The sequence below is a fragment of the Otolemur garnettii genome, unplaced genomic scaffold (genome assembly GCF_000181295.1).
Source record: "Otolemur garnettii isolate 467f Iridium unplaced genomic scaffold, OtoGar3 scaffold00253, whole genome shotgun sequence".
In the NCBI taxonomy this organism is placed as follows: Eukaryota; Metazoa; Chordata; class Mammalia; order Primates; family Galagidae; genus Otolemur; species Otolemur garnettii.
In genome coordinates this window covers 164,385-185,793 of record NW_003852648.1, presented here as the reverse complement: position 1 = coordinate 185,793, position 21,409 = coordinate 164,385, and the positions used below count along the sequence as shown (strand labels likewise).

Sequence of the window (21,409 nt, the reverse complement as noted above, 5' to 3'; positions counted from 1 at the left end):
AAAAAAAAAAAAAATGCAGGGTGTTGTGGCAAGTGCCTGTAGTCCCAGCTACTTGGGAGGTTGAGGCAATAGAATTGTTTAAGCCCAAGAATTTGAGGTTGCTATGAGCTGTGACACAATAGCACTCTATCGAGGGTGACAAAGCCAGACTCTGTCTCAAAAAAAGAAAAGAAACAAAAAAGGTAAGTAGATAAGTAAATAAATAAAAATAGCTATAGAATTCTGGCCTCATTCTGCCTCTTGTCTAGTCACATTCCCTGTCACTCAAGGCCAGAAGCCTGATCCAATCAGAGATGCTATATTAAGAACTGTCCAATCAGAAGTACAGACAGAAAGAAGGAGGCAGGTTCTGGGATCTGGGGCCAGTTTGTCTCTTGTGGTGAGTATCAAGATGGGGTACCCTTTTCATTGTTGCATTCCGAGGAGGATCCAGGTGTCTCTACTTCCTGACCTGTGCATACTGGGAGATTGTAGGAAGGACACTAGGACACCCTGGAAGCTGGGAAATGGTGAGTTTCTAAAACTGAGAGTGGGAGAGATCTGGTTGGAGCAGAAAGTTGCTATGGCCAACCCAGGCCATTTCACTTCGGCTTGAGAGTTTTAAAACCAGTTTTCCACTGGCATCCCTTGGCCATCAGACAGCTTTGGGCAAGATTGGGGTTGGGCAAAGAGCCGGGACTTTGGGCTTCCTGTCCCTTGAATGGTTGCATCCATCACAACCCAGAGCTCTCCTTGAACAGCAGTGTATTTGCAGTGCCACATTCCTCCCACATAGTGACAATAGAGGGTCCTTGGTGTTAGAATCAGGTGTACTGGCCCAAATAAACTTGCCCTGCCCAGGCAGGATAAGGTTCATGGCCCACCCAGGAAGGGCCAGACTCATGTTACTCCCAGAAAATAGGAATGCCACCAATCCTGGCTGCCCTAACCCTTTAAATCCCTGTCTGTCATAGTCCACGTGTGGATTTTCTCCCTAGTCAGGAATGTCACCCCACCTGCACTCCAGTCAAAATAAAAGCCACTTTAATTGCATGAATTGGATCTCCATTTTTCTTTTGTCTTGTGTCTTGGAACGATTTTATCCTTGGGTCTGGAACCTTTTATTTGTGAGAATTCCAGCTGGGTGTGTGTGGCTCGTTCAAGCGAGGGGCTGTGGTCAGTGGGGTCCCCAGTCCCATCTTTGTGTTGTTATGAATAAACTGAGGTACCATAAAGATATTAAAGGGTTTATCTGAACAAACATCAATTTGTAAACAGCAGGGTCCTCAGCCGTGAGTTGTAATTTGCAGGGTGGTGATGGTGAGTGATTGAAGGAAAAGCTCTTCCAAGGTGCATAAGAAAGCAAACCTATGGGCAGCACCTGTAGCTCAGTGGGCAGAGTGCCAGCCATCTACACCAAGTGCTGCAAGCACTCCCAGCCTGTTCCCCCACCCTCTTTCCCAGCCCTTTCCCCTGGCCTCTAGTCAATTCCAAGAGGCACATGAAGTTCCAAGTTTCACAAAAAAACCAACCAAACAAACAAAAAAACAAGTTCTCCTTACCCAAGGCTGTATTAATCATTGTTACACAACTATAACCATTGTGATTTAATATATATTCATTGTCAATCAAGGCTGTATTAATCATTGTTACATAACTATAACCATTGTAATTTAAGATATATCCATTGACAACCAAACTGTATGCAGAAAAAAAAATTAATAAAACAGTATAAAAGATGAGGAGCCCTGCACTTTAGCCCTGCCTGTCTCCCAGAGCAGTGGCCCCCTGCGCAGGTGCAAATAAATCACCAATTAATTGCATCTAAGTGGGGTCCAAGTTATCTTTTCAGGTCATCTAGGTTATTTCATTTGGAGGACCCAGCGAGATAGCATTGAACCCCCGCCTGGGCCTACCACCAGCCAATGGCTCCAGGAGAAGGCCTCGGAGAAACATTCTCTCTGCCCCAAAGGCCCTAGGACTCATGGATTCTGGGAACACGTTTCCAAATTTTCCAATTCAGTAAGTCTGTTCTCTTCTGTTCTGGTCTCTAGAGAATGTACGGTAACAATAGACTGGGCTGGACACAGCCTGAGGTACTGGTTCCTGAGGCAGGGGAAAGATGTCTCCCTGTCTCCCTGGTAATTTTGGTAACTTTGGTACTAAAAGTTGGAGGCTGTAAGTCTTAAAGTTCAGAGCTGCTTTTAGTTTAAAGTATTTTAAGTTTTTACATGTTGTGTGTTTCTGTATATGTATGAGTGAGTGAGTAAAAGAGTTTAGATGTGATTCCATGGCCTTGAGGCTATGGCGTTAGAGTGGGCCTACACTCATGGTTCCAAGACTTTATCATTCAGCTTAGTGGCGGGCCCTTCAGGGAAACTTGGACTAGGGTTTATAGCTCTCCTGCTACTCCAAGATAGTTTTCATCCCTTTGGGGATGTGGCCAGGAAGGCATCTAAGTGGGGGTCAGGCATGGCTCCATGCCTAACTTATTTCTGCCTGTTGAACTCCATTTATATTTTCTGTCCTGTCCATTTGTCTTTTTTTTTTTTTTGCCTTATTGGTCTATCTGTTTTTTGTGAAGTTTGTATTGTAGTTTTTTGTCCATTTGTTAATGTTTTGTTATAATTTGTTTTGTATAATTTGTATAATGTATTTGTTATAATAATTTTTGTTTTGTTATTATAAAATTTGTTATTAGACAGGATAATAACAAATTATAAACAAATTATAAAATTTGTTATTAGACAGGATAATTTTTGCAACTTTTCTTTCAGTAACTTTCTAATTTCAGCCACTGCACCAAGAGCAACAATAAAAAAGTAAAGCTGGCTACTTTGAACATTTTCTGTAAGTGAAATTAACCAGTTTCCAAGACAGACTAGCTTCCTCCTTGGTCTCGAGGTAACAAAGAGAAAGTAGAAATTCTAGATTTTCAACTTTGAGAGAAGCCACCTACTTGGCAAAAACATATTAAATTGAGCCTGCAAGCCACAAATCATGCAGGGGGAGTAAAAGGTAGAAGCCGTGCTGTAAAATATATTGCAGTTTGGACAGTCCAGTGAGCTTTAGGATTTTGTTTCTTTCCGGCAATTAAAAAGTTACTATGAAGTTTATTAAAACCGTTCCCCTTTTAGCTACTAAAATTACAATTGTTATGTTACAAATAATTTTACTTGGAACCCTCAGGAGACCAGCTAACGATCACCCCTAAATTCAACTGTGAGTCCACCTCCAGAGGTAAGCCACTTTAACATCTATTTCTAGCTAATGTCTGCAGATGCTAATGTAACTATTAATATTATTTTGTTGTGAATTATTGTGAAAATACGTAATTGTTTGTTAAATTCATTTGTTGTAATTTATATAAAGCCCTTAAGAACCTCCAAGAAAAAGCCAAAAAGACAGTAACTTTCAACAAGGACCCCATCTTGCCGGGCTATTAACCTATCAGAGACTCTTGGAGGTGTTTAAAAGCATGTGTTGGTAAAACAATCTGGTCAGTGGAGAACCTCAGCCCCAGACGCCCAGAAATATGTGTTAACACCCATCACCAGAAACACCACTAAAATGAAAATGGAGGTCCAATCAACCCCCAGGGTGTTAAATCCCCCACAGGCCTGTTAAAATGTATATAAAAGTGTGTTTTGTACTGCTTTTAAGAGTACAGGAGTAGAAAGTAAGTGTAGATTATTAAATATCATTCACGTTGAGCCTGTGTCTATCTTGTTGTTTTGTGTCATTTATTCAGTGTTTATTAGAAGTTTGGTCTCGGCCTGAAGCAAACAGTTTTAAAGACATTTGTGAGTGGATTATAGATGTTTTCTTTCAAGAGACCCTTCAAAATTTTACTTCTTCTGAAACTGCCTTATTTACCTACTTACTCTTATGTATCCTACACCCCTCACCATCTGGTGCAACTTTAGCCTGGCAGTCATTAGTCTCTTCACCCTTATTATTGATATTAGGCTTGGTAGCACTGCCCCTCCCCAGACTTTCCACCAGGAAACATATGACCTTGTTCATACGTCTGTCCCCACCTAGTTCTAATCCTTTTGCATCCTGCTAACTCTTTGATGTCCCATCATCACCGGACTTTTAGGCCTCCCCTTTTCTGTCTCCTAGCGAGGATTCTTCTATCAGAGCTACTAATCCTCAATGTGGAGTCTTCTCCTTTTCCTAGTTTAAGGAAATTTCTATTTAAAAAAAGTAAAAACACTCTTGAAATGTATAAAGACCCCAGCAACTTGTCCCTTCCATTCTCAAACACTATCTTAAAAACACTATCAAGTGTTTTTAATCAAACTGTCTTTCCTTTTAGAATTCTCGTGATTAACATTTGCTTGATTATAGTACTCTTAGTTGCCATCAGTCAAGAAAAAGTAATTGGGTAGATTTTTATAATAATATTATCCCCCCAGTGGGTCCAAAATTCCTACCCAATTAACTTGTTAATACATTTATTTTATCATCCAATCACGTTTCCTGTTAAGCCTTAATTCTCACTTATGTAGGCAGCAGGATTGCTGCTGGCAACAGCAGCAACAACTGGCTAAAAAATTTAGACATAGTAAGAGGAGTTTTAATTATTTTCACTGCCTATGAAAACTTGCCCACTCCTTTTGATAGACACCTGGCTTTTCCACCTCACTGCCTCTATCTCCCCTCTTAGAATCATCCTTGGCTAGTCTATCCACCTTGACCCCACCACTTGCCTTGCACTCCCAGGTGGCAAGTGGATACTTTGCAGAATTTAGCTATTACTTCCTTGTTATGGCCCTTAACCAAAACAGCCCTGATTCTCTTCCTTAAACAATACCTGGACCAGGGCAACTCCCTGTTCCAACATTTGGACTGAATCGTGTAAGAACAAAACAAAAAAATCTTCAGTCTAGGCAGGGTCACCCCTGTCACACCAAATAAGTGAATACAGCCCCACACCTTGGGCAAAATAATTAAATTTTTGCAGTTTTTATCTAGAAAAAAATAATTAAAGTGTATACTCCCTACTCAAAGTAGAGGCATCCAAAATGTTTGGGACTTCTTTATTCATAATCTTACTAAGACTCAAAGAGTATAGCCTGCAATGTGTTTGTGCCTAGAGATAGAAATCTGATTTCTGAACTTACCTGAGCCAGAAAAATAAGAATTCCCTGTCTAGCCCTGATTAGGAAAATCTTACATCAATGTTATATTTCACAAATGTCTTTCATAATAATTTAGTTATTTAATTGTTAAAAAACAAAAAACCCTGGGTCTTTATTAAAGAAAAAATTCTTGCCTTTTAAACCTTCTAATTATCAGTTCAGCGAGTGAATAGTTAACTGTAATCCTCTTTTAAATAAATTCAAGGGAGTAAGAGAAATTAGACAAAAAGAAAAATGACATTGTGTAATAAATTTATCCTGAAACAGAACAGTTATTTTTAAAAGTGAAAGGCAGGGCAAAAGTTAAGAAACACCATTTAAAATGTTTGTAAATTATTTGTATGAAATAAATAAAGCTCATAAAAAGAGTTTGTAAAAAAGTTTACATGTAATCCAGTTGACTATGTATTTCCTTCAAAATATTTTAGCTTGTAATCTTGTTTAAACAAATGTTTTAAGCCTTTAATATGTGACAAAACTTCCAAAGTAAAAACTCTACATTTGGGGCTTGGCACCCATAGCTCAGTGGTTGCAGTGCAGGCCACATGCACTGAGACTGGCAGATTCTAACTCAGCCCAGGCTAACAAAAAACAACCAAAAAAGCACAACTCTAAATTTATTCTTTTTAAAATATTAAGACCACTGAGAATAATAAGAAAACAAATTAGACTTATTTGATTTATTAAAAATGTATAGGACACATGGTCAAATATAAAATGGTAATTAGTTTTGAATGGGTTATTGTTATATATATATTCCAATATTATAAAATATTGGTTTGTCCTACCATATAAGACATTGGTCTGTCCTAGTATATACTGTCAGTAATAATTTTAATTCATCTTAAAAAATGTTTTTTTTATATAACTGACTGAGTTCAAAGTTTATCCAAAAGAAAGGAAAAAGAAATATTAAGAAAAACTGATGAATTCTCTCAAATTCAAATTCCTGACTAAAAGCAGATTTTTAGAACTTTCATTGGAAAGTTAAAATGTCTATAAATATTGCTAACCTAACTTCAAACAGAACAAAAATCAGTTACATGGAACTGGGCCAGTTTGTTATGACTTTTATTCAAAATACTGTTAATTCTGTCTGTCTTCCGTTTTCCAAAAATCAAGAAAATAATTTTCTATCTTTTAAGCTATTTGTAGCAATGTATATACTTATGAGCAGAGTTTAAAACATGTATTTTTTCTCTCTCCTTGATTTCTCTAGAATTTACAAGCCATTTGTAAATATTCTTAATTTCTAACAATATAGTTATTTGCATAAGTTCAATGAGAATCTGTTTTGTTTTATAAAACATAATCAAAGCACTGGTTAATTTACCAATGCTTTGTCTAGAATAGCATCTCCAAAAGTGTCCAGACTAAATTACACTTGAGCCAATAAAAAACCCTTTAAAAAACTGGTCAGATACCCATCAGTAACATTTCCTGATCTGTAGTAAGTAATGAAGGTAACTTCTTGACAGGTCTGGGAATCAAAATGTGCTTGAGAACCTCAAGAAAAGAGGAATTTACCCAATGCATACAGGTATCTATTGGCACAGATAAAACCTGGGCTCATGAACACCTTCAAGTCCAACTGAGGTCCCATACAAAAAATTCCAACAAAGCCAATTTAAAGAAAAGTCTAAACAGCTAATAATTAATTATTCTTACTACACTCTATACAAACGATCAAACCCAGTCTACTGAAGGTGTAGTTTATTTTAGCAACTACTAAAGTAGAAGGGAAAATTGGAGAAAGAAAAATAGTCCAAGAAAAAAAAAAAAAAAAACTATAGCCCACCTGTACTAAACTAATTTATTAAATAGAAAAAACTGACCAAAGAGTATATAATTATTTACTTCAAAACCTTAAAACTCAACAAAGATCACCTGTTAAAAATTTGTGCAGTATTAAATATTACAAAGTAATTACATAAACAAGGCCATAAGAGCAGGAATCAATAAACTCTGCCAGAAAACAAAGTTTAATTAAATATAAACCTTCCCACTAGTGTTATTCAAAACCTCTGTCAATCTTCTGTAATTTAGCAGGAACTCCTAAAAGAACTGAAAGAGACTGAATTAAATAGCCACTTGAGTAATTAACTGTATTCTACTGTAGCAGCTACACAACCTCCAACCTGGAGACTGGGCTTATCCATTGAAGTCAGAAAGAAAAAACCATAGATCCACTATCCCCACAACCAACAAAATCAGAGAAAAAAAGCCGTAAAAACTTTTCTTCACATAAACAGTCCCATAGGGGAACAAGAAATTATTACTGTAAAAACTGAAGCTGTATAACAAGTTACCCAGCTTATGAGCTCCCCCCACCCTCTAGCTGCGTCTCCTTGTTAACTCCATCATCTCCAATTCAGATGAATCAAGGGTTTGGTTCCCCAAGACCAGTACAGAATGCTGCAAGTGCTCCCAGCCCATTCCCCCACCCTCTCCCATTCCCATGCTCCCCGGTGTCAATTCCAAGAGGCACAGGAAGTCCCAAGTTTCACCAAAAAAAAATCCAAGTTCTCAGTGGATCAACAATGGTGGAAACTTACCCAAGGCTGTTTTAATCATTGTTACATAACTATAACCAATGTAATTTAAGATGTATCCATTGACAACCAAGCTGTACACAGAAAAAAAAAATGAATAAAATAGTATAAGAGACAAGGAGCCCTGCACTTCAGCCCTGCACTTCAGCCCTACCTGTCTCCCAGAGCAGTGGCCCCCTGCACAGGTACAAATAAATCACCAATTAATTGCATATAAGTGGGGTCCGAGTTATCTTTTCAGGTCGCCTAGGTTATTACACAAGGCTGGAGGGTTCAAACCCAGCCCGGTCCAGCTAAAATCAACAATGACAACTGCAACAAAAAAGTAGCCAGGCATTGTGGCTGGCACCTGTAGTCCCAGCTACTTGAGAGCCTGAGGCAAGAGAATCACTTAAGTCTAAGAGTTTGAGGTTGCTGTGAGTTGTGATGCTACAGCACTACCAAGGGTGACTTAGTGAGACTCTGTCTAAAAAAAAAAAAAAGAGAGAGAGAAAGAAAAAAGAAAGGAAACCTAATTCAGTATTTGTAACAATTATGCATTGATCCTTTTTGGACTATCTAGGTGAAGCTTTCCTGGTTTTATAATCAGAGGATAATTGATTGTGATTGATTAAACCTGATTTTTTTTCTAAGTTAATGTTATGGTGCAGAAAATTATTCTCCAAAAAACTGTAGTCTAGGCATGTTTAGTGCTTTTGAAAATTGGAAAGCTTTTCAGAAGTAGTACTGAATGTCAATGTTCTTACAATCTAGCCTTGCTTCCCTCACCACAAGAGTAGGAATGGAATCTATAAAATGTCTTTATATAACAAGGTTTCTTACCAAAATAAAAACAGTTTTCTTCTATTGCTTTCCTCTTACCTTCTTATCTAGTGCAGACAGGAAATACAACCACTCCTGGAAGGTTTTTGTTCCTCAACATAATTTCTTCCTTTCTGGTGCATTCATATTCCTAAAAGAACCATTTATAAGTTAGTTGTTTCATTCTCCCTTGCCAGTTCATTCTCTCTGATCATTTTTTGCCTCTCAAAAAAAATGGTCTACATGCCCCATCTCCTCTTTCTCTTATGTATTCATGTGGGAGTTTGAGGTAATCTCTCCATGATTTCCCCACATATGTAGTACATTAGTAAATTCATATACTTTTTATTACTCTTCTACTTGTGAGTTGATATTCTGGGAAACTTCAAAGAATTAATGGGAAGATTTTCCCTTGGCTCCTATATTAGTAAATAAAAAGAAATAAATTGGAGCTGGATTTTGGTTTCCTTAGGTAGAAATGCAGAGCAGTAGAGAGTTTTCAGTCAAACTATCTCATATATATTGTAATACTCTACAGGGGGAAATGTTTTCCCCTGCTTTTTCCAAAGATATGGCAATCTGAGTCTAAATCTACCACTCTTGTTTCCTCAGCCTAACTGTTCTAGGTCTTGGAATAAATACTAAATTTTCAGTTTCTTTGTCACTTTTTTAAACACCGACTTCCCATCCAATTCACATTATCACTTCTTTTTTTCTTCGTTGCCCATTTGAACCAGATGCAGTATTTTTGTTATTTTTTAATAAGGATGTGTAATTATTATTTTTTTAATTTGTGAAATTATTTTTTAAATTTGTGTTATTTTTTAATAAGGATGTGTGATTATTTTTTTTTAAATTTGTGAACACTTTGTATGAGAGGAAATCAGGCAATAATCCTATAGCACTCTGTGGTAAAACAAAAACACACACACACACACAAAAAACAAAAACAACTTTGTTCCTTACTCCTTTTATCTTGCCTGGCTGCACAAAGCTTACCAGAATGTCTTTGAATTGAAATTACCCTTTGGTAACTGTACAGGATGATGAGTCCTCACTCACACTCCTGTCTTTTCCCAATCCTGAGCTTCACACTTGTCTGAGGATGCCCCAAGATGCCCATAGCATTCATATTTTCTTTAGCGTTTCATAAATATCAGTCCCTGGGACATTTCCTTCCAGAGGACAGTCTGAAATATGGGGGTGGAGCCTCTCAGGGGAGCAAATGAATGTCCTCAAGGTGGAGAGAAGTCTTCTAATACACCCTTCATGTAAAAAGCCAACCCACTGGGACTTTTAAGTTTTTTTGTACTACTCTCAGCTATCATTTCATAGAGAGACATTCCTGGTTGACCCATCAAATTCTCCTATTCAGGGGAAAATGTACAAATTATTTCTGGTCTCTGGGTTATCAATTATTTCAAGGGAGAAAAACAATCCCAAAGAATAAGGATTATCCATCCCCAGCAAAGTGTTTTAAAAACCTGCAACATAATATGCACTTAATGTGCATTGAAAGCTAGGGTACAGTTTCTCTGGGAAGGGCGGCCACTGAGAAAATCTGTGAGCAGGCTGAGGATGGGAGGATGTCTCATGGTATAGGATGACCTTACTTAACACTTGAGTCAGACGTGTCTGTATTCCAGACATGTGTCACTCCCTGAATTTTGTGTCTTAAAAAGTTTTGTTCATTTATTTTAACTTCAGTTTTTCATTAACTGTGAAATACAGTTCATCCACAGCACTTTAAAAGTAAGAAACTATTCCAGAAAATGCAAGACAGAAGTCGGGTTCATAAAAGGGAATTAAATATGTAGTCATATAGTTCATTTCATTAAAAAAGATTGTTTTTATCTCTTTTTCTCTAGAATGAGTGTTGTAAGGATATGAGATCTCTCATTTTTTTAGGGCAATTTCAAACGGGAACCCACAACTTAGCTTTGGAATGATATTGTGAAAATAAAAGAGCACTGGGATGCTGAAGGGGGAGGATCACTTGAGGTCAGGAGTTTGAGACCAAAATGAACAACATGGTGAGACCCCATGTCTACAAAAAATAGAAAAAGTACCTGGGCATGGTGGTGCACACCTATAGTCCAAGCTAATGAGGATGCTGAGGCAGGAGGATCTCTTGAGCCCAGGAGTTTTAGGCTACCAGGAGCTATGATGACACAACTGCACTCTAGCTCAAAGAAAAGAATGAGATCTTGTTGGAAAAAAAGAGAAGAAAGAAGGTCTGGTCTCCAACATATAGGCTTTCACACCACAAATTGTGCAGTGATTCCTCATCACCTTCTGGAGTAAGAAGGAACTGAGCTTTTAGAAAGGAGGAGTTCTGAGGTCAGATTCCTTCTTCTCATTCTCCTGCCATACTCACCCTTTTATGCACATTCTCAGTAGCAGTGATGTGGTCATACCTCTCCTATGCAAGACTCCACCCTCTGAAATCAAGTCCACAACTTCTTTACTCCTAGAATGTCCCATCAAACCCCCACACCAGTGGGCAGAAGACTCCTGGCTTGTCCCAACCCCCAGATCTTAAAATTGAAACATCATCATAGCCCTTCTTCAGTCATGCTGCTGGCCCAGACAATGATAATTTCATCCACCTGCATGGAACAGAAATAAGCCCAAGCATATTGCAGCCTGGGAATCACAGGTGTGCATTGGTATACCTGAGGATTTCCACTTTTACATTTTCTTCTGTCCAAATTCTTATGAATGTACAGAGGGTACTAGCTGGCTCCCCACTTCTCCAAGTTACAAATCTGCAGTTTCCCCTTCTAAATCCAAGTTCTTGGGCATTACTACCTTCCCTAGCTTCTGGAAATTTTGAAGGTCCAGCAGAGAATGTCATATTTCAACATTATGATTAGTATTCTTCATTTAGACCAAAAGTATTTGTGTTGTTATAAAAGCATTGGATAGGAGGGACTCTGCTGTGTATACTTTCTCTAGCTGAGTGCTACTGTAGTCTAGGACATGTAAGTGAGAGGTCAAAGGCCGAAAATAAGAGATTATTCTGAGATGTGAGATGAAAGGAAAATGCAATCCAGGTTCTGTGTGAATAGCAGTGGCCTTTATTACACCCCAGTGGGGGTGACCTGAGTTCAAGAAAGAAATCAGCATGTGTATAAAGATGGACAGGGTGAGAGGGGGGGATTTAAAGGTTGGAAGGGTGGGTTTTGGCCCTTTTACCTTTCCTAGGTAAGACATCCATCAGGAGGGTAGGGAATTGACCCATTTACCTTTCTCAGATGGGACATCCAATGGGAAAGGGTAGATGTTTGACCCATTTAGGCGGGTCCGTCCTATTTGGGTGGGGTTCCTACATTTGACTATATCAATAACACCAATGTTAGGAGGAATAGTTGAAGAAGCCACTTCATAAACTCACTCAGAAAGTGCAAAATTTTATTCAAATTCAAGTTTGATTACTCACTTCTCAAAAGCCAAACTCAGCATACCAGAGGTGGTAGAAAGAAAAGCAGTTTATTCAAGAGCAACATGAGGAGATGGCAGACTAATGTTGCAAAGACTTCCTCTTGCTTCTTAGCTGACCAAAAGTTGGTGAAAGAGAAAGGAGTTTTGGAAAGTATGTACAGGATCTTTCTATGTGTAGGTCACCCTGTCTTGTTGCAATGGCTTCTTGCCATCTGGCAGTCTGGCTGACATCAGGTAGATCACAACATAAATGGAGGTTACCTCTCAGCATTTTCCTTCCTGGAGAGTTCTGCAATCTTGGTTCTATGGTTAATGGCTCAAAATCTGTTCCTAAAATTCTTAAACAAAGATATAAATGTGATTGTTTAAAAAAAAAGTGAATATTGGCTTCAAGATGGAGTAACTGCTTCTCTTGCAGATCATATACTTAGAGTGGCCCAGAATACCAAGTGGCTTGTCTACATGTTAAAACCTGAGAGGCTCAACCCAGGCTTCCAGTTAGGATTTCACTGGCAGTTTGAAGAAGTACCATTATCTGTGATTCTGCTTTCCCACAGATTCTATTAGTCTGGATTGTCATCCACATCATTTCAATTAAGTTCCCCCAATGTGATAATAAGTTTAGGCCAGTGTCAAGCATCAGGGCTTCCACATACATTTATGAAAGTTGAGTTCAGCCTGCTTGAGGTTAAATTGGGTGGGGAACTCCTTATATTCCCATTGCCAGAGGAGAAATTGCTGACGGAGGGGACAGCTGAGTGCAGGAAATAAGAAAATTAGACTTTGTTCTTTATTTGGAACTTCATTGTTCCTGACTCTCTCTTGTGCTAATGAGTAGAAAATGAGGGAAGTTTTTCTGCACTTCAAGATCCCTCTGCCTGTGTATATATATGGTTGTACCAGGTGAAGGGATTGTGCTGATGCCTTTAAAGGCATATTATCAAGATACAAGGGTAATAATATGTCCCAAAAATCTCACCTGGGATGGAAATCAAGGGAAGAAGAAGAAAGAGGAAAAAATGGTTGCTTCTCAGGTGAATATGTCCCAACTCCAGGGCTGTAAGCACTTTTCTCCTGCAATGTCGTGTGTTTAAAATTTGCACACATTTACCTCTCTACTACTTGTGATGTTCCCAGCTAATGAGTTTGTTTCAAATATCCTTTTCCCTTTTCCCTATAATAGTTAAGTAGCTCTTTAAAATCCTTCCCTTCTACCTATATAGTAGAGTTATCTTTCCATGCTCTCCACCTCGTCTTCTTATATACACTGAAAAAATTCTCACCTTAAATTTATGTCACACACACACACACACAAAGAAAAACATGTCCTGCAAAAGTGAAAATGTTCCCTTTGTGCATATATAAAATAGGAAAATATAGATACCTAAATTCCTCTTTGGAAATGAGGTTGAACCATTGGATTAGTCAGGAAGGGGAATAGTACTATTTAGGTTCCATCTAGAAATGTCATCAGTTCTATGTAGAACAAGATAAAGTACATGCACATTTAAAGATGATGGTATTAACTACCTGAAGTACTCAAAGTTTTGAAAACAGAATAGTTAGAAAAGACTTGCTTTCTAGGATGCCAAAATGACTATGTAAAGACACAATTAGAGTTTGGTAAACATGGTAGATGTATATAGCTTGAACTTTGCATAAAACTGGTGATTACCAGATTATGACTTACTTCTTTTGGCTGATACTGTCACAGCAGTGATGTTGTGTCTGCATTTGTGAATCAGCACCTGACCCTAGTTTGTCCTGTTACAGTTGATGTCAATTTTATTCACTCAGTTAAGGTGTTCTTTGACACATATTACATTCTTGGATTAAATATTTCTTTTATTATTAACATATGCTTTTAGTATATTTATCAACTGATGTGCCAAAACCAAAACATTTCATGTGGAAGCTCCCTTTAGATTCTCTTTCATATAGCTTTCTTAGGAAAATAAATGCTCTCATCTTTGTTTACTGGTTCAATAATCAACTGGGATAAATCCAGACTATACCACTTACTGCATGCTTTAACAAAATATTATCACAGGACAGAAGCATTAGCATCACTGTTGAACTTGTTAGAAATTCAGAACTTCAAGCATCACCTGTTATCTTCTGAATACAAATCTTTAATTTGACAAGATCTCCACCTTATTGTTGTATGAATTAAAATTTTAGAGCTAACATTTAGGTGACTATGACATTTTCTTATGTGAAATATACACATCTTATACTGTATGATGTAAAGAAGGCACAAAAATATACATGCTTCTATTGCTGACCTCATTTTTATACTGTCACCCAAAAAAACTATAGTATGTACACAAAGTTTGTGGATGTTATATCATCTACTTTCCTCAGTTAGAGACTATATGATGGAATATATCTCTCCTATTCTTATCTTATTAGATAATTCCAGTCACTCATTTAAGTCAGCAACAGTCCTCTTCACCTATTTAACTAAAAATGAAATTAAATCACCCCATAGCTTCTTCATAAATATGTTTTTCAGGGACTGACGGATGACATTCAAGGATGTGTCTATAGAAGTCTCTTCAGATGAGTGGGCCTGCCTGGACTCTGCTCAGCAGAATTTATATTAGGATGTCATGTTAGAGAACTACAGAAACCTGGTCTTCCTAGGTGAGAATAACTTAAATACACAGTTCCTATTCTATGTGAAATATTTCATATTCTTTCTTTATAGAAGGTTTTTATGGAGTTTCTTCTTTGACTGCATGAGTTTCAGATTCTTGTTCCTAAGGAAAATTTAAAGATTTCTTGGTATAGAAAAGAAAATATTTGAGATGTTTTATCTTGGCATTAATCTTACCTTTTCTTTATTTATATCTTTTACTAGATTAATGGAAATTTCAGAAATTTAGTGGCATAAAATTATTGTCCAGACCTTAAAGTCCAATTTTGACCACCAAATTTTAGTTTGATAGTCCTGCATAGTGGAGCTAAGGATCCTCAAGTTTAAAGAACTTTGAAAATATTTCAGGCTGAATGAGTTGGCTCACAGTTGTAATCTTACCACTCTGGGAACCTGAGGTGGGTGGATTGCTTGACCTCAGGAGTTTAATACAAGCCTGAACAAGAATGAAACCCCATGTATTCTAAAAACAGTAACATTAACCATTCATCATGGCTGGTGCCTCCTAGTCTCAGCTATTCTGGAGGCTTAGGCAAGAGTATCATTTGAGCCCAAGAATTTGAAGTTGCTATGAGTTATGATGCCATGGCACTCTACACAGGGTGACAGAGTAGGACTGTCTCAGAAAACAAAAAGAAAAAACAAAATTATAATAAAATGAAATATTCTAAAGTTTCTATAAGGACCCTCTAAATGAAGGTTATTATTGTAGGATGTTCTAAAATGTTCTTCCCTCTGCTTTAGCAAAGTACTGGATTCATTATTGGAGAATCCCTACAGAAGTCATGTTTTTTCTTTTTTAAACAGTCTCACATTGTTGCCCTTGGTAGAGTACCGTGGTATTACAGCTCACAGCAACCTCAAACTCTTGGGCTCAAGTGATTCTCTTGCCTCAGCCTCCCAAGTAGGTAGATGCCTACCACAATGCCCATCTCTTTTTTGTTGCAGTTGTCATTGTTGCTTAGCTGGCCTAGGCAGGGCTCTAACCTGCCACCTTTGTTGTATGTGACTGGCACCGTAACCACTGTGCTATGGGCACCGATCCTGTTTTTAATTTTTCTTTTTTTTTTTTCAAATAAAATAGATCTTGCTGTCTCTAAGCCAGACCTCTTCCCTCATCACTTGTCTTGAGCAAAGCAAAGAACCTTGGAATATGAAGGTTCACCAAACAGCAGTCAAGCACCCAGGTAGGTTGAAGTCAATATGGCAGATAACACTGATTAGAGGTCCAAAGTTGAAGGAGGGAACCAAACAATACAGTGTGATTAGGGAAGGTCTACTGGAATGGAAATACTTTGTGGGAAACTTGAGTTTTCCAGCCTTAATTCTTACATAATATCATCTGTATTCTTGTTTTTCCTTATTTTTATTTTTATTTTCTTATTGAGGCTAAGTCTCACTCTGTTGCTTCTGACTAGCCTGTAATGACATCATTGTAGCGCACAGCAGCCTCAAGTTCATGGTATCAAGGGATCCTCTTGCTTGGGCTCCTGAGTAGCTGGAATGACAGGCCTATGCTACCATGCCTGGCTAATTTTTATATTTTTAGTAGAAACAGGATCTCACTCTTGCTCAGGCGGGCCTCAAACTCCTGAGTTCAACTGATCGATCCTTCCACTTGGCCTCCCAGAGTTCTAGGTTTACAGCTGTGAGCCACCATGCCTGGTCCTGGTGTTTTTAAATTCTATAAGGACTTTTCTTTTCTGTGATATTCCTTCTAGGTTATAGTGAAAACCAAATAACTATTTGTGGCTTGTAAGAGACTGCAGGATCTGACTGCTCATCTGTTGCTTTTAAGGACATAAAAACATTTGTGTGTTTTTTAGAAACTCTGTGAAATTTTTGTTTTATTTTCATTATGCTGGCACAGTGGCTCAAGCCTGTAATCCTAGGCCTCTGAGAAGCTAAGGCAAGGGGATTTTTGCAGTCAGGAATTTGAGACCACCTTGAGCAAGTGTGAGACACTGTCTTTCCTTAAAAAAAGAAAAATAACCTGGGTGTTGTGGTAGGCACCTGTAGTTTCAGCTGCTGGGGAGGCTGAGACAGATGGATTGCTTATACTCAGAGTTTGAAGTTGCTGTGTGCTGGGCTGATGCTTCCACACTCTATATGGGACATATAGAGTGAGAATTTGTCTCAAAAAATTTTTCTTCAGTGCCATACATAAAATATGTAAAGTGGTGATATTGGTATTAGATTCAGAAATCCCAGGAACACCACAAATATACATGGTATATTTTCTGCTTTTTATTTTCTATTCTATGGAGACTTTAAATGAGATTCCACAGATAATGTAGTCAGTAATTTTAAGAGAACACTAAAAATCTCCCCAAATATAAGAAAATCTAATGTAACACTTTGCTTTTCTGTGAACTGTGAAAATAATTTAAAATCTATATGCTGTAATTTTGAACTTTAATATAGTTAAAGGTGTCTGCTTTATACATTTTTGAACTATATTATGTCATGCTGAGTTTATAGCATTTATGATCATATATTAAACCCCTTCATTAAAAAATAACTATTAATTTATAATGTTCTTTTGCTTAGGGTGTTCTTATTGAGACCATGTTATTCATACACACTCACACACATACAATAGAACCTCTGTAAATTGACCACTGAAAGGACTATAACAAACTGGTCAATATACAGAGGTGTTCAACATAAGAAACTAGGTCTGCTATACTGATACATACATGTGGTACATGTCTGGTCTATGAAAAGTAGGTCAACTTAAGAAGGTGGTCCATGTATGAAGGTGGTCAACTATGGAGGTTCTATACATACACAAACATAGACACATACATGTAAGTTCCAATGTCTGTAGGCCTATCTTTATGGTTGTCAGTGAGCACCCTCTCTAGGTCTATGGATGAGTAGGACCTCTCCCAGATCAGGGCTGGGAGACATGAGAGAGGCACACATAGTAGCTTCAGAATTCTCTGTAACCAAGGTGAGCAGGCCATTCTCCAGTCTGTAAGCAAGACCAGGGGTCCTCTAGTTTGCCAAGTGAATGAGAGCATGCCTTCTCAATATGACCCTCCTTATGGACATTAGGAAGATTTCACAACCATCCTCCCTGGATCCAAAGCTCTCATAATATCACTTTTTGTGAGAGAAGACCTCACTATATTGCCTAGGTTGGTGTCAAACTGCTAATCCTGTCACCTCAACCTTTAAGTAGGTGAGATTACAGGTGACAGTCACTGTGCTGGGCTGTCATAAAAACATTTTTCCCATAGATTGCTCCCAAATTTGTGTTGTTGCCATGAGAGGAAACATAAACATGGGACTTCTACCTTTTTGCTGATTTTACTCTCTCTATATATGTTTTCACTTTCTATTTTGTTCTGTATTAAATTTTCTGTAATCTTAAATTGAAACATTCAGAACTATGTGTTAGAATTTCAAGTTATATAAGAAGTAAATTAGATAATTATTAGGCACTCCACACTTATTAAAAGCCTACCTTGAAAGTTCGTGTTTACTGCAGGCAAGGAAAAATCAATACAATTGTCAGCACTTTCCTCAGCCTATTCCTAAATTGTACTTTATTTTTTCCCAAATGCATATTTTGCCTATTATGATTCATCATACAAAATTCATAATTGTACTTCATTTAGAAAGGTAAGGCTTTTGTTTACTTGTAACAGCCTTTTCAGTTTTTCTAACAATATCATCAATATTACGAATAAACATAATAAAAATTACCTTTTTCTAAATGTTTATTAAAATCTTCTGATTAATTACTCATATTAATAAATGTATACATTTTATATGAAATTTTATTGACACATACTGTATAGAAATGGTTCACAATACCTGATCTCATTCAATAAAATTTTAACTAATATGAAAAAAACCCTGCACTTCATAGGTTCTTAGTCACAGTTGAATATTATAGTTACCTGAATTTTTTTTTTTGCTACTTTCTACAGAGAACCCACAGTTCAGTTTTATTCAGAGCAAAGAAGAAAAATCTTTCATCATACTAGAAGAAAGTTAGCCATAGGTTTGGAATCCATACTCCAACCAAACATGCAATGAGGACAATATTCTGCTAATACAATGGATTTGTTGCTGCATTTGTCTGTTTGTCTAATATGAACAATTATAAACAGAGCAATGCAGCTGGTGGTTGAAATAATCCTTACAGTGTTACAGTGTCAGGCACAACATTTCACTTCTCTTCATACCACTGGTTCTCTTTGCACACCTGGGCTTCCTCCTCTTCAGCAAAGTCATTTTTGATATTGAAGTTCTTGCGAATCTCTTCAGGAGTTTTCCCCTTGATCATATTGGCAACAGTATTGCGTGTAACATCAAGCAAACCTTTGATGTCTACGTAGTTTGCAACCAGAATAAGTCCAAAAAGTATTCCTTGATCAGTTTTCAGGAATTCTTGGTCCCAAACAGGGATATCGTCTGACCGCTTTTCTTTGTTCTCATCATCCTCAGGAGGAGGAGGGTCATCCATGTGGTGGGTGTACTACTGAATGACCTTTTTTAAATATTGCTGCATGAACATTTTTTTTTTTTTTTGAGACAGAGTCTCACTTTGTTGACCTTGTAGGGTGCCGTGGCGTCAGAGGTCACAGCAAACTCCAGCCCTTGGGCTTAGGTGATTCTCTTGCCTCAGCCTTCCGAGTAGCTGGGACTACAGGTGCCTGGCACAATGCCCAGCTATTTTTTGTTGCAGTTTGGCCAGCTCTGGGTTCAAACCTGCCATCCTTGGTAAATGGGGCCAGCACTTACTCACTGAGCCACAGGCTCTGCCCCTGCATTAACATTTGGTAGAGGAACTGGGTCATCTTCTCCTTCATCATCCATTCCCAAATCTTCCAAAATGATCTTGATAGTCACAGACTATTTGGCAATTTCCAAATCAACTTCAAATATCTCTCCATCAGAACTCTGCAACTAAATGGAAGGCATGGCATTTGGTCTCAAAGGACAGCCAGAGGCTGAGGAGAGCTGAGGAGCATCTACACAGTAAGATGAGAGGCAGAGGACAAGGCCACTACGGCTGCATGGTGTCAGCCTTTATAGAAGTGAGCACAGGCCCTGAATTTTTTTTATTTGACCTGGATTCTCACTCTGTTGCACAGGCTATACTGTGCTGATATACAGTTGCTAGATCACAGCAACACCAAACTTTTCAGCTCATGATCCTTTTGCCTCAGCCTCCCAAGTAGCTAGGAATACAGGACAGGCACCTACCATAACACCCAGCATTTTTTTCTTGTTTTTAGTAGAGATGGGTCTCACTCTTGTTTAGACTTCTCTCAAGCATCTGGGCTCAAGCAATCCTCCAGTCTTAGTGTCCCAGAGTGCTAGGATTATAGATGTCAGCCATCATATACTGCCTAGAAAAAATTTTTAAAGGGTTTACTAAGGTCATATGCAGAATTTAATGTCTAATTTTTCTATTCTTGTTTTTCGATTCCATTTTAATGTATGTCTTATTCAGAATAGGTTTTTAAACATCGATTTTATTTTCACCTGTGTATTATAATTTTAGGTGAAACTGCTACTATTTACATACACTTTAAATTGGTGGTTCTCAACCTTCCTAATGCCATGACCCTTTAATACAGTTCCTCATGTATTGAAGTTCCTCATGTTGTGGTGACCCCCAACCTTAAATTTATTTTCATTGTTACTTCAAAACTGTAATTTTGCTACTGTTATGATTCTTAATGTAAATATCTGATATGCAGGATATGTTTTCCCATGTTCCAAAGGGGGTCACAACCCACAGGTTGAGAACTGCTGCTTTAAATTAATAGGAAGTTCAATTAAAATATAAATTGACTTTATGCTTACTAGAAATTATAGATATGTGTTTTTCTAAAAATATTCTGAAGTTCATTTATGGCTTTTATTGTATATTTCTTTTCCTTTTCCATGTTTGTTTTGTCCTGTGTAGGTAAGTAGTCATGGAAATAGTATTAATGTTACTATGGTTTATTGATAAATCTCTATTCTATTTTTGAGAGGGAAACCATTTTGCAATTGAAGGTATTTTTAAATAAACTTTATAACTACTTAATTATATTTTTAAAAATTTTAATCTTGAAAAATCAAAATTTACCACCTTAAGACTTTCTAAATGTATTTCTGTAGTATTAAATATATTTACATTGTTATACACAAGTCCTGTAAAATCTTTGCTTCTTATAAAACTAAAATTCAATAACTTTTACGGGACAACAGCTCATTTTGCCATCTCTTCAGTGCTTGACAAACTTTGTTCTGCTTTCTGTTACTGTAAGTTTCACTACTTCAGATTTATCAAGTACAAATGTATACTGTCATAGATTTTCTGGTTTTGTTTTGTTTTGTTTTGTTTTTTGCAGTTTCACATGTTTATATGTTTATTTTTGGCAGGAAGGAGATCATTGCAAACTTCTTGGTTGACAATACTTGTCCCTGGAAACGTGCACATTCCACATTTGTAGCGTTGACCAAGTAATGCCAGATTGTTTATCACATCAAATGTCCAACAGAAACCCATAACTACTAGGTACCAGTGTCTCTACTACCCTGGGAGTGTCAGACTGCAGAGAAGCTCCTGGGAAAATGGAATAGGAACAGACAGGATCAAATTTACAGTAAAATAGGAACAGAGGCAGCCAGTCAGTTTTGCACAGGTAACTACAAGTACTTGAAGCCACCCACTCTCCATGAACCCTGGCATGCCTGCTGTCCAGCACAGCACTTTTAAAAGCAGAGGCACAAACATTAGGAGTCTTTGACTATAGGGCTATATGGTTCTAGATTTTAATAGAAAGCCATTTTAAAAAATACAGGGTTGTAAAATG

The 21,409-nt window shown here is 37.5% G+C and overlaps 1 pseudogene; it reads right to left on the bottom strand.

Moving 5' to 3' along the window:
• Positions 1-18,742: 18,742 nt before the first annotated feature.
• Positions 18,743-19,520, bottom strand: LOC100943417 (annotated as a pseudogene).
• Positions 19,521-21,409: the final 1,889 nt, after the last annotated feature.